Source organism: Sinocyclocheilus grahami, unplaced genomic scaffold, assembly GCF_001515645.1.
Source record: "Sinocyclocheilus grahami isolate Dianchi unplaced genomic scaffold, SAMN03320097.WGS_v1.1 scaffold233.1, whole genome shotgun sequence".
NCBI lineage: Eukaryota > Metazoa > Chordata > Actinopteri > Cypriniformes > Cyprinidae > Sinocyclocheilus > Sinocyclocheilus grahami.
This window is the reverse complement of record NW_015505412.1, coordinates 964,508-965,192: the sequence shown is the minus strand read 5'-3', so window position 1 is coordinate 965,192 and position 685 is coordinate 964,508. Positions and strand designations below refer to the sequence as shown.

General features: G+C 45.3%; 1 protein-coding gene across 2 annotated transcripts in view; it reads left to right on the top strand.

The window, feature by feature from the left end:
* The window catches only part of LOC107597485 (serine/arginine repetitive matrix protein 2-like), a 16,942-nt gene that overhangs the window by 3,579 nt on the left and 12,678 nt on the right, over nt 1–685 (top strand). The window lies entirely within an intron of this gene.

Below are 685 nucleotides of genomic sequence, written 5' to 3'. Positions count from 1 at the left end.
CTCCAACAACAACTGGCAGTGCTACATTTGCTACAAGTGCCTGCACTTCAGCATCCGTCCATCTATCGCTGTTCTCCATACTTGAGAAATAAGTTGACACTATGATTACACAGCGTTTTAAATCGTGGCGCGTTTTCATACGCGTTTGGCCAATCAATGTCTACTTGCGTTACGATTAGTACCAGTTGTGCTGGTTAGACCCTGCTCCGGAGTAGGAGCAAATTTGGTTCTCAAAAAAGGCAGTCCGGTACTAAAATCGCACCCAGTTCCGGTGGTGCGAAAACGCCAAAAAGTGGGTAGTTCCACAATTAGTTCTGGTACTATGAAAAGGTTCCCGCGGTGCGAAAGGCGCTAAAGTTACACTAGCAGTCCACCAGCTTAAAATGCTGTGCTTATCAGAGACACGGAGGCTACTACACACACTAGATTAACTATGACAGAGGAACCAAACGGCGATCCTTTATTTCCACCAGAGAAATGCCTGAAGTCGATAGTGTGGGACAATTTTGGGTACACCAAGAATGACCAGGGTGTCATTTAAATATTGCCGTAAAAACTGCTGCTAAAGAGCGAATACACGGCTTTAAACTATTTTAATGCATGCCGTGAAGGCAAGTCTGACGAGAAGCTACTGCTCGCTCAGTATTCTGCCCACTTCAGATCAGACAGATGAAATAGTGTGGTA